Raw genomic sequence first — 12,281 nt, 5'->3', positions numbered from 1 at the left:
TCTCAACTCCTAACTCTACCTGGTGAGGCAGACTTAACTGTGACCTTGGACAAGGTACTGCCACTTTGAACTTTGGTTACATCATATGTACAATGATGTAACCAAAGGAGACTTTACAAAGTGAGAAGGGTAATTTCAGTCCCATCTATTATAGTGAATAAGTAATATAATATTGAATAATTGATATGGATGATATAAAGTTATTTGGACTGGAAAATGAGAGACAAAAGTAAGGAATTAACATCAACATTAATTTGGTTGTAACCACTCTTGTAATTATAAATACTGGCTTTCAGAGAACTTCAGAATGTATCCCCTTTGAGTTGAGGGTAAATTCACTATAGGTTATGTTGATGTGGGTTTAGCATCAGGGCTGACAGTACAATGGATACACTCTCAGCTGCACCTACAAGACAGCAAAAGGCCTAAGGCCTTAGGCTTCACCATAGGAGGTGGGATCAGGGTTTCTACCTGAATTTAAAACCTTCACAACTTACTTATTATACCCTATTTAAAGCTCCTATTGCACTGATTTGGATTTAATCCCCAATCTGAGATGAGTTAGAATCAATATGGAAAACTTCTTAACCAAAACACTTTCTTCTTGTACAAATCCAAAAGTTGTTGGCTGGGCGCAGTGGCCCACTCCTGTAATCCCAGCACTTTGGGAGGCCAAGGCGGGCGGATCACTTGTAGTCAGTCAGGGGTTTGAGACCAGCCTGGCCAACATGGCGAAATCCCGTGTCTACTAAAAATACAAAAATTACCCGAGCCTAGTGGCGTGCTGCTGTAGTCCCAGCTACTAGGGAGGCTGAGGCAGGATAATCGCTTGAACCCAAGAGGCGGGGCTTGCAGTGAGCCAAGATCACATCACTGTACTCCAGGGTGATGGAGTAAAACTCTGTCTCTGAAAAAAAAATTTTTTTAAAGTTGTCCATAGACTTGGAGTAGCAAAAACAAATGGAAAATCCTTGGCCCAGTAGACTCAGGTAAATGGAATGCAAAGGTTGACAGTTTAGCATAAAAGTATTTTGCAAGTTATCTCAACCCCATAATCACAGATAGAGGAATTCTCTCTACTTGGAGAAAGGCAGACTCAGTTCACCCAGGGCCACCACTCATCAAAAAACAGTGCCTGAAAAAAGAAACAAAAACAGTACCTGTATACACATTCTTTGAGAAACAGTGCTGTGATCCATTAATGGTTTCTGCCATGGTAAGGAGGGAGATGCAAGGGAATAATGGGATTATCTCACATATTTGCCCTCTTAGGGGGTCAGTCAATTTTAGATGTGTTCCACTAATCACGGTCAATAGAGATCAACGTTTTCTTTTTGTATTATGCAAAACTGTGCATATAATTTTGACCAAACAAATTTTACTTGAATCAAGCTAAGAAGCACCTTACTTCAATACTGTGATGCTGAGGTCAAAGCTATGGGTTTAATCCCTCTGGGCCATTAACTTTGCTCTGTTGAGCAATTCCTGATTTCGTTTCATCCCTCATCAAAGTCATACATTTACATTTCTTTTTTTTTTTGAGATGGAGTCTCGCACCGTTGCCCAGGCTGGAGTGCATTGGTGCAATCTTGGCCCACAAAAATTAGCTGGGCGTGGTGGCGTGGGCCTGTAACCCCAACTACTTGGGAGGCTGAGGCAGGAGAATCACTTGAACCTGGGAGGCGGAGGTTGCAGTGAGCCGAGATCGTGCCATTGCACTTCAGCCTGGGCAACAAGACCAAAACTCCATCTCAAAATATAAAAATCCAAGTGGGGTGGACCTTCATTCTGAAGGTGCCTGTGTATATGCGTTAAATAAATTGGTATGCCTTGTCTCTAAGGCATTTAAAAAATCCAAGTAGGTTTTCTTTTTTTTTTTGAGATAGAGTCTTGCTTTGTCACCCAGGCTGGAGTGCAGTGGCATGATCTCGGCTCACTGCAACCTCCGCCTCCTGGGTTCAAGCGATTGGCCTGTCTCAGTCTCCTGAGTAGCTGGGGTTACAGGTGCCTGCCACCACGCCTGGCTAATTTTTATATTTTTAGTAGGGACGGGGTTTCGTCATGTTGACCAAGCTGGTCTCGAACTCCTGACCTCAGGTGATCCACCTGCCTCGACCTCCCAAAGTGCTGGGATTAAAAACATGAGCCACCGTGCCTGGCCCCAAGTGGGTTTCTTTATATAAAATGACAAGGTTATTTAAAAATATATAGAGAAATATGATGGATATGCAAAATAATTTTGAAAAAGAAGAACAAATTATGGAAACTTATACTACTTGACTTCAGGAGTTATCATAAAACTATCTTAAACAAGAAAATGTGATATTGGTGAAAAGACATGCTATTGGATCAGCAGAACAAATAAAGAATCCAAAAAGCAGATTCACACATACTTGCTAAGTTCATTTATAGTAAGATGTTAAAGCAATTCAATGGGGAAAAAATAATCTTTTCAACATTTCATACACAGAATAAACCTCACCCTTATTTTTATACCATATACAAAAAAAAAATCCTCAAAATTAAACATAAAGTTAAAGAACCAAAACTATAAAACTTTTAGAATAAAACAGGCCAGGTGCAGTGGCTCACGCCTGTAATCCCAGCACTTTTGGAGGCCGAGGCATGCGGATCATCTGAGGTCAGGAGTTCGAGACCAGCCTGGCCAATGAGGTGAAACCCGGTCTCCATTAAAAATACAAAAATTAGCTGGGAGTGGTGACATGCACCTGTAATGCCAGCTACTCGGGAGGCTCAGGCAGAAGAATTGCTTGAACCCAGAAGCAGAGGTTGCAGTGAGACAAGATTATACCACTGCACTCCAGCCTGGGCAATAGAGCGCAACTCCGTCTCAAATAAACCCCAAAAAACGGCAGGGCACAGTGGCTTATGCCTGTAATCCCAGCACTTTAGGAGGCCGAGGCAGGCAGATCATGAAGTCAAGAGTTCAAGACCAGCCTGGCCAACATAGTGAAACCCCCATCTCTACCAAAAATACAAAAATTAGCCGGACGTGGTGGCGTGCGCCTGTAGTCCCAGCTACTCGGGAGGCTGAGGCAGGAGAATCACGTGAACCCGGGAGGCAGAGGTTGCAGTGAGCCGAGATCGTGCCACTGCACACCAGCCCAGGCAACAGTGCGAGACTCCATCTCAAAGAAAATGCAACAACAACAAAAAAAATAGGAGACTGTATGATTTTCAATTTTAGGTATCAGATGAACTGGATTAAGGAATATTTAGAGAGCTGGTAAAGCATTATTTCTGGAAGTGTCTATGAAGGTGTTCCCAGGGAACACTGGCACAGGAGTCTGCCAACTGAGTGGGAAATATTTGACCTCAGGGTGGTTGGGCACCATCCAATCATCTGGGGCTCTGATAGAACAGAAAAGCAGGCCAGGCGCAGTGGCTAACGCCTGTAATCCCAGCACTTTGGGAGGCCAAGGCAGGCAGATCACCTGAGGTCGGGAGTTTGAGACCAGCCTGACCAACATGGAGAAACCCTGTCTCTACCAAAAATACAAAATTAGCCAGGCATGGTGGCGCCTGCCTGTAATCCCAGCTACTTGGGAGGCTGAGGCAGGAAATTTGCTTGAATCCGGGAGGCAGAGGTTGCGGTGAGCCGAGATCACGCCATTGCACTCCAGCCTGGGCAACAAGAGCGAAACTCCCTCTCAAAAAAAAAAAAAAAAGAAAGAAAGAGAAAAGGCAGAAGAAAGGGGAATTCACTTATCTCTGTCCTATAGTTGGGGCACTCTTCCTGTCCTGACCTTGGACATCAGAACTTCAGGCTCTCTGGCCTTTGGACTGTGGAACCTATATCAGCAGACCTTTTACCCCCACACGGATTCTCAGGCCTTCGGTCTCAGACTGAGAGTGACACCAACAACTTATTTCAACCCCGGTTGAGACTTTCAGACTTGACTTGAGCTACACTACTAGTTTCCCAGGGTCTCTAGCTTACTGATGGCCAATCAAGGGACTTCTTGGGCTCCATAATTATGGATCCAATTCCCTTAATAAATCTCTCTCATATATCTACATCTATATCTACATCTATCTATCTATCTATCTATCTATCTATCTATCTCTCTATCTATGTACATATCCTATTGGTTCTGTCTCCCTGGAAAACTCTGACGAATACACTTTGGGAGAGGTAAACTTTTTTTTTTTTTTTTTTAAAGACAGGATTCTGCACTCTCACCCAGACTGGAGTACAGTAGTGTGATCACAGCTCACGGCAGCCTTGACCTTCTGGGCTCAAGCAATTCTCTCACCTCAGCTTCATGAGTAGCTGGGCCCACAGGCACACGCCACGATGCCTGGCTAATTTTTGTATTTTTTTTTTTTGTAGAGATGGGGTCTCCCTATGTTGCCCAGATTGGTCTCAAACTCCCTAGCTCAAGCAACCTGCCCACGTCAGCTTCCCAAAATGCTGGAATTACAGGCATGAGCAACTGCACCTGGCCAACTTTTTTTTTTGAGACAGAGTCTCGCTCTGTCACCCAGGCTGGAGTGCGATAGCACAATGGCAGCTCACTGCAACCTCTGCCTCCCAGGTTCAAGTGATTCTCCTGTCTCAACCTCCCAAGTAGCTGGAATTACAGGCACACGTGGCCACCTCCGGCTAATTTTTTTTGTATTTTAGTAGAGATGGGGTTTCACCATATTGCCCAAGCTAGTCTCAAACTTCTGAGCTCAAGCAATCCACCCACCTTGGCCTCCCAAAGGGCTAGGATTACAGGAGTGAGCCACCGTGCCCGGCCCCAACATTTTAAAAATAAGATCCAGAGAGCCTTATTTAAAGGGAGAATGAGCCTAAAAATAATAATAATAAATAAATGAATAAGACCCATAAATTCGGCTGGGGCGGTGGCTCATGCCTGTAATCCCAGCACTTTGGGAGGCCGAGGCGGGCGGATCACGAAGTCAGGCGATGGAGACGATCCTGGCTAACATAGTGAAACCCTGTCTCTACTAAAAATACAAAAATTAGCCAGGCGTGGTGGCGGGTGCCTGCAGTCCCAGCTACTAGTGAGGCTGATGCAGGAGAATGGCGAGAATCCGGGAGGAAGAGCTTGCAGTGAGTGGAGATCACACCACTGCACTCCAGCCTGGGCAACAGAGCGAGGCTCCACCTCAAAAAAAAAAAAAGACCCATAAATTCAATAAATTGGATTTCAACAAAATTTAAAACATATTGCTCTACAAAAAACACTGTTAAGAAAATGAAAAGGCAAGACCCAGTCTGGGAGACGATGTCAGCAAATAGGTATCTGACAAAGCATTTTAATTAGAATATATAAAGGACGCTTATAACTCAATAATAAGAAAACAAACAGTGTTACAGCTCTTTTAGAATTTGTCTAAAAATATAAAAATTTTAAAAAGAAAACAATTATAAAGCAAGCAAAATATTTGAACAGATATTTTACCAAAACAGATATACAGGTAACAAGCACACAAAAAGATGCTCTTTTTTTTTTTTTTTTTTTTTTTTTTGAGACAGAGTCACACTCTGTCACCCTGCCTGGAATGCAGTAGGATGATCTTATCTCACTGCAGCCTCTCAGGTTCAGGCAATTCTCAAGCCTCAGCCTCCCAAATAGCTGGGACTACCAGCACACGCCACCACACCTGGCTAATTTTTTGTATTTTTTTAGTAGAGATGGGGTTTCACCATGTTGGCCAAGGTGGTCTAGAACTCCTGACCTCAAGTGATCCACCCACCTCAGCTTCCCAAAATGCTGGGATTACAGGCATGAGTCACCTTGCCTGGCCTCGTCATTATTAATAATTAAAGAACATGGAATCAACCCAAATGCCCATCAATGATAGACTGGACAAAGAAAATGTGGTATATATACACCATGGAATACTATGCAGCCATAAAAAAGAACGAGCTCATGTCCTTTGCAGGGACATGGATGGAGCTGGAAGCCATTATCCTCAGCAAATTAACACAGGAACAGAAAGCCAAACACTGTATGTTCTCACTTATAAGTGGGAGCTGAACAATGAAAACACATGGACACAGGGAAAGAAACAACACACACTGGGGCCTTTTGAGGCAAGGGGGAGGGACAGCATCAGGAAAAATAGCTAATGCATGTGGGGCTTAACACCTAGGTGATGGGTCGATAGGCGCAGCAAACCACCATGGCACACATTTACCTATGTTAACAAACCTGTACATCCTGCACATGTATCCCAGAACTGAAAATAAAACAAAATTTAAAAATAATAATAATAATTAAGGAAGCACAAATTTAACCACAATGAGATACCATTAAACAATCCTTAGAATGGCTACAATTAAAAAGACTGACAATACCAGAGTCATTGCACTCCCAGACTGGAGTGCAATGGCACGATCTTGGCTCACTGCAGTTTAAATAAATGAAACATTTAAAAAGTTATATTTGGGCCGGGCGTGGTGGCTCACACCTGTAATCCCAGCACTTTGGGAGGGCAAAGCAGGTGGATCACTTGAGGTCAGGAGTTCAAGACCAACCTGGGTAACATGGTGAAACCCCATCTCTACTAAAAACACAAAAATTAGCCGGGTGTGGTGGCACACACCTATAATCCCAGCTACTCGGGAAGCTGAGGTAGGAGAATCGCTTAAACCTGGGAGGTGAAGGCTGCACTGAGCCGAGATTGTACCACTGCACTCCAGCCTGCGTGACAGAGCAGGACATCATCTCAAAACAACAACAAAAAAATTATTTGATTTATAAAAGTACAGCTATTACATGTTTCTGTTTGCCCTAATCGTGTTTTCTGAAATTGTGATATATATTATTTCTTAAAATATTTTTATTTTTTCTCAAATATACTTTTATATTTGCTCTTTATAACAAAAAGTTAAACATTAAAATGTTTAAAAGGGCCATGGTCAGGTACAGTGGCTCACACCTGTAGTCCCAACACTTTGGGAGGTTGAAGCAAGAGGATCACTTGAGCCCAGGAATTTGAGACCAACCCAGGCAACAAAGTGAGACCCTGTTTCTACAAAGAACAGAAAAATTAGCCAGATGTGGAGGTGCACACCTGTGGTCCCAGCTACAGGGGAGGCTGAGGCAGGAGGATCCCTTGGGCCCAGGAGGTCAAGGCTATAGTGAGCCTTGTTCATGCCACTGCATTCCATCCTGGGCAACAGAGTGAGACCCTCTCTTAAAAAATAATAATAATAAAAATAGCCGGGCACAGTGGCTCATGCTTGTAATCCCAGCACTTTGGGAGGCCGAAGTGGGTGGATCACAAGGTCAGGAGTTTGAGACGAGCCTGACCAACATGGAGAAACCCCGTCTCTACTAAAAATACAAAAATTAGCCAGGCGTGGTGGTGCACACCTGTAATCCTAGCTACACAGGAGGCTGAGGCAGGAGAATCGCTTGAACCCAGGAGGCAGAGGTTGCAGTGAGCTGAGACCATGCCACTGCACTCCAGCCTAGGCGACAGAGCAAGACTCCATCTCAAAAAAAATAATAATAATTAATATATAAAATAAAATTATTGCAATAAATATCCGACAGAGATTGTTGTTTGTGTGTGTGTGTGTATATATATATCTTTACACACTTTCACTAATATTTTTAAGATAAAAATTTAAACATAAGGTGCTAGTGAAACTGCCCTTGCAAAAATTATAACTGAGAAAATTATCACGGTGAAAGGGACCTGACCTAACTGAATCTATCTTGCTTCTAACCTCCAAGCTATCTTTGCTCATTCCTGGGCATAGGGTGAACTAACTTTGAGACGAAATTACTTTATAGTTTAACTCTAAAACAAGACAATAAAACTCTTTCCCAAAACAAACCGCTTCTTGCCTGAGGAATAGACACCCTTCACATAACTAACAGTTAGCTACAAGATTAGAAATTATGGCTTAGGAGTCATTCAGCTGAAGGTTGCAAGATTCTGAACCTCCCCAAATCGCTCCCAGGGATAATATCACTTTTGTAAAGCTTAATATCAATGCTTGAGATATTTTGCCTATTCTGCACTCAGTGGATCAGCTGGCACCACCCACATAGATAAACTGCCTCATCCAGTCTTGTGGCCCCCACCTAGGAACTGACTCAGCAAAAGAGGTCAGCTTTGACTCCCTATGATTTCATCTCCAACCCGGCCAATCAGCACTCCCCAATTTCTGACCCCTTACCCACCAAATTCTCCTTAAAAACCCCAATCCTGGAGTTTTCGGGAAGATTGATTTGAGTAATAACTCCATCTCCCATATGGTGTGGCCAGCCTCCCATCAATAAAATTCTTTCTTTACTGCAATGCCATGGTCTTTATTTGTGCAGCAGGCAGGAAGAACCCAACAGATGGTTACACTGGGTCAAAGGATATGCACTTAAAGTGTTTATAGATGATTCCAAGTTTTCCCCAAAAATGGCTGCACTAATTTATGCCCTTTTCTGCCTTACTTCTATGTCGACATTGAAAAATATTTGCCAGTATATGAAGGAGGGGGAGGAGGAGGAGAAGAAAAAAAAATTGATACAATATGATACAGAGAAATACTATCTTGCTTCATTTTACATTTCTTTATTAAAAAGATTTAATCTTTCACATTTTTCCTATCTAATGGGGCTTACATTTTTTCTTTTTTGAGTTGCCTATTCATATTCTTTGCTCTCTTTCTACAGAGCTGTTTCTATGTTTCGTTTCTTTTCTTTTCTTTTTTCTGAGATGGAGTCTTGCTCTTGTTGTCCAGGCTGGAGTGCAGTGGTGCCATCTCGGCTCACCGCAACCTCCACTTCTTGGGTTCAAGCAATTCTCCTGCCTCAGCCTCCTGAGTAGCTGGGATTACAGGCACGTGCCACCATGCCTGGCTAATTTTGTATTTTTAGTAGAGATGGGATTTCTCCATGTTGGTCAGGGTGGTCTTGAACTCCCGACCTCAGGTGATTCACCCGCCTCAGCCTCCCAAAGTGCTGGGATTACAGGCGTGAGCCACCGTGCCTGGCCAGTGTTTGTATGTTTCTTGTTGATTTTAGGAGTACTTTATCTTTTAAGTACTTTTTAGGTAAATATTTGCAAATATTTTCATCCAGCCTACGGTTTTTCTTTTAACTTTTCATTTTAATGTGGTTTACAGTGTTCAGCTTTTTGTTTCCTTGTGCTTTATTTTTGGTCATATCATTTTATAATCAAAATGTTTAATGTGTGCTATTGGTCACAAGAAGGACTTAGTGATAGTGTGAATCTATCAGTGTAAGAATTCCCCACATGTAGAAAAACTGCAAATGTGTAGATCCTAATGAGGCTGGCCAGAAGCAAAGCCATTCTCATGAAGCAAAGAATTATAGCTATTTTCCTGCTCTAAATAACCTAGGTATCATTTAGTGAAGTCTACAGAATTCTAATTTTAAGTAGAGAAACTCTCTGGGAATGTTTAACCGATATTCACATCATGTTTACAGAATTCTGAATGGAATTTCTTAGCGCATATTCAACTAAGGGAATCGAAAAATAAGGCACTCATGCTATCACCACCATCACTACCCCCTTTCTTTACTCATTGTAGAAACTGCTAATTGATCACTCTTTCTTCCAGAGCCCAGATGTGGCCTAAAAGGTTTTCTCCATGAATCAGTAGAGTAAGCTGTTACCAACAGTTTGGGATTAGCACATAAGACAAAACCTGTTTTGCCACCCTGGTTCTAGCCCAATATTTCATAGTTAGAGGAAGAAATGAAGGGCCAGGTCGAGACTGTGACTTAACACAGGATCATGCAGCAAGTTAGTTATAAAGCCACAGCTCAAAACCAGCCTCCTGCTGCCCAATCTAACGCTCCTTCCAGGGCATGACTATGTCCTGCCTCTTCCGCCACCCCCAGAGGTGGCCCCTCATAGAATATGTGGTAAGGTCCCTTACAAAGAGTAAATTATACATAGAAACATTTTAGTCACAATGTATATGTCAATAACATCCTAATAGGGTTAAAGCTGGATTAGGAAGGGGACTTGGGCAATTGATGGGGGTACCAATCTGTAAGGGGCCCTGAAACACATGACAAACATGAGGAAGTGGAGAACTTGTCTCAGGGAAAGCTCTGTATGGATTTGAATAAAATATGGAATAAAGTTGTTGCAGAAGGAGTGAGGAAGAAGAGTTGCCTCAAGGAGCAGGCCCAGTACCAACACAGAGTCACTAAGCAGCTAGTCTGATGAACTTTTTCTTTGGAGAGTGGAACAATAATACATTATTGGGGGCCAGAAGCAGTGGCTCACACCTGTAATCCCAACACTTTGAGAGGCTGAGGTGGGAGGATCGCTTGAGGCCAGGAGTTTGAGACCAGCCTCAGAAACATCGTGAGACACCGTCTCTACAAAAAATTTTAAAAATTAGCTGGAAATAGTGGCACATGCCAGTAGTCATAGCTACTTGGGGAGCTGAGGACTGCTTGATCCCAGGAGCTTGAGTTTACAGTGATCATAGCTCAAGCTGTGATCGCTCCAATGCACTCTAGCCTGGGTGACAGAATGAGACTCTGTCTCTTAAAAAATTAAATAAATAATTGGGAATAATAAAAGAGAAACTAAAGATTGACAAAAGCGAGCCTCCTCCTCCATCCTTCTCCATGCATGCACCACTTCTCCTCTAAACTAACATTGACAAGTATCTAAGGACTACCAATTTAGAGTATCACCACATTATTAACCTACACTGAGCACCAAATTGCTAGTTCTCAGAGGCACCTGGCATGTCTCCAGCCAGCTTTATTTACTCCCACCCTAAACTCTTCCATCTTGCCTCCTCTAAAAAGGCTTCCTGCCGGGCGCGGTGGCTCACACCTGTAATCCCAGCACTTTGGGAGGCCGAGGCAGGTGGATCACGAGGTCAGGGGTTCGAGACCAGTCTGGGCAACATGGTGAAACTCCATCTCTACTAAAAATACAAAAGTTAGCCGGGTGTGGTGGCACGTGCCTGTAATCCTGGCTACTCGGGAGGCTGAGGCAGGAGAATCGCTTGAACCCGGGAAGGCAGAGGTTGCAGTGAGCCGAGTTTGCTCCATTGCACTCCAGCCAGGGCAACAGAGTGAAGCTCCATCTCAGAAAAAAAATAATAAAAATAAAATAAAGGCTTCCTGGGCCTGGCATGGTGGCTCACACCTGTAATCCCAGCACTTTGGGAGGCCAAGGTGGGCAGATCACCTGAGGTCAGGAGTTCGAGACCAGCCTAGCCAACACGGTGAAACCCCGCTTCTACTAAAAATACAAATATTGCTTTTCCTCCCTGACGCCGCCGAGGTCACACACGTGAGGCCTCTCCACCACCGTCCCAATGCGATACATCGCCTCCTACTTGCTGGCTGCCCTCGGGGGTAACCCCTACCCCAGCGACAAGGACATCAAGAAGATCCTGGACAGCGTGGGCATCGAGACGGACAACGACCGGCTCAACAAGGTTATTAGTGGGCTGAATGGAAAAAACATTGAAGACATCATTGCCAAGAGTATTAGCAAACTTGCCAATGTACCTGCTGGTGGGGCTGTGGCCGTCTCTGCTGCCCCAGGCTCTGCAGCCCCTGCAGCTGGTTCCACCCCCTCGCTGCAGCAGAGAAGAAAGATGAGAAAGAGGAGTCTGAAGAGTAAAACGATGACATGGGATTTGGCCTCTTTGATTAAACTCCTGCTCCCCTCCAAATAAAGCCTTTTACACATCTCTCAAGTTAAAAAAAAAAAAAAAATTAGCCCAGCATATAGTGGGCACCTGTAATCCCAGCTACTCAGGAGGCTGAGTGGGGAGAATTGTTTGAACCTGGGAGGTAGAGGTTGCAGTGAGCCGAGATCACGCCATTGCACTCCAGCCTGGGAGACGGAGGGAGACTCCGTCTCAAAAAAAAAGAAAAAAGGCTTCCTGGACAGCTGCCCTGCCCGTGCTACCTATTTCTTTTTTTGCTTATCATCTGCACCCTGACTAGGCCCTGGGACCATGCCAGCTGTTATTGGCAAGCATCTCTCTATGGAAGTACAACCTGCTTCCTCTTCACAGGCATAAACTGTGCCTTTTCCTCTTTCATGTCATGCAGCACATGGTTAACACAATCTTGTTCAAAAAGCATTTATTAAATGGCAAAAAGAATATTATGGTAACTTATGGGCTTGACTTTCAAAGGATCCATGGAGACCTTGGAAGCAAGCTTCAAGGCCTATCTCATTGGCTCCTCTACTATTCATGAAAGGATTCTGCTTAGAGAGGTGTTTTTTTGTTGTTGTTTTTTGTTTTTGTTGCCCAAGCTAGAGTGCAGTGGGGCACTCTC

At 43.7% G+C, this 12,281-nt stretch overlaps 2 pseudogenes; both read left to right on the top strand.

Moving 5' to 3' along the window:
• Positions 1-5,339: 5,339 nt before the first annotated feature.
• Positions 5,340-5,369, top strand: LOC112209329 (U7 small nuclear RNA; annotated as a pseudogene).
• A 5,933-nt stretch (positions 5,370-11,302) lies between these two features.
• Positions 11,303-11,646, top strand: LOC471798 (large ribosomal subunit protein P2-like; annotated as a pseudogene).
• Positions 11,647-12,281: the final 635 nt, after the last annotated feature.

The sequence above is a fragment of the Pan troglodytes genome, chromosome 4 (assembly GCF_028858775.2).
Source record: "Pan troglodytes isolate AG18354 chromosome 4, NHGRI_mPanTro3-v2.0_pri, whole genome shotgun sequence".
Lineage (NCBI taxonomy): Eukaryota > Metazoa > Chordata > Mammalia > Primates > Hominidae > Pan > Pan troglodytes.
The sequence above is the reverse complement of the archived record's forward strand: the minus strand, read 5'-3'. Positions and strand labels throughout refer to the sequence as shown.